Genomic DNA, 1,012 nt, shown 5'->3' on the forward strand with positions numbered 1-1,012 from the left:
AAAAAAAAAAAAAAAAAAGAAAAGGATAGCCAAATTCTCCAAGGGATGCAGCCAGATTGGTTTTCAGATGCTGCAACAGCAGGGACGGCAATGTGTCAGGCTCACCAGGTTCCTCTCATCCCCCCATGGCCTGACTACTCCAGTTTGTGGAGAAAAGGCTTAGGACCCCACAAACTGCAGGTGTTTTTAAGCCATTGATAGCTAAGCCTTATGCTGTGGAAATCTGAAGTTTTATCCTCCTTGAACCACCAAGTTTTGTCATGCACCCTTAACCAAGTCATGTGGTCATATTTGTTTGTAATCTAACAATAAAGCTTGCCTGAGTGCAGAATGCAGAGCTAAGCCAATAGTTAGCCACAAAGGCCAGACAGTGGTGGCTCACACCTTTAATCCCAGCACTCAGGAGGTGGAGACAAGAAAGGATGCGCCTGGGCAGAGAGAGGAATATAAGGCAGGAGGAGACAAGAGCTCAGCTGCAGTCTGATGTTTGGTGGAGCTACATGCAGTCTGAGGATGCAGTCTGATTAGGTAGAGGTAAAAGAACTCTCTAGTGGCCAGCTCTGTTTTTATGACCTTCAGCATTAATCCTAATATCTGACTGGGTTTATATTATTAAGATCAATTAGAATTCATGCTACACCTGGCGGCCAACTTTTGAAGTACAAATTTACAAAAAAGCCGTTTGCCTGTGGTTTTGCAGACACTGGCATAGTCCGGAGCTACACACAGCCAGATTCACTGCCCCCAGTCTAGGTTTTTCTTTCTTCTCTCCTGGTGGGCTTTCTCTGGACCTCATTCTCGGGCTGCTGTCAAACTAGGCAGTTGCCTTGAAGTCTGATAAGGCTTCTACTGTCCTATGCAGCAGCAGTCTGTCTCACATCTTCATGGTCATCGTAGGCAGATTTGGTGAGAAAACTGAGAATTCTTAAAGGGAGGAATTATTTTATTTATTTATTTTTTTTAAATATTTATCTATCTATCTATCTATCTATCTATCTATTTATTTATTTAT

This window comes from Microtus ochrogaster, chromosome 2 (genome assembly GCF_000317375.1).
Source record: "Microtus ochrogaster isolate Prairie Vole_2 chromosome 2, MicOch1.0, whole genome shotgun sequence".
Lineage (NCBI taxonomy): Eukaryota > Metazoa > Chordata > Mammalia > Rodentia > Cricetidae > Microtus > Microtus ochrogaster.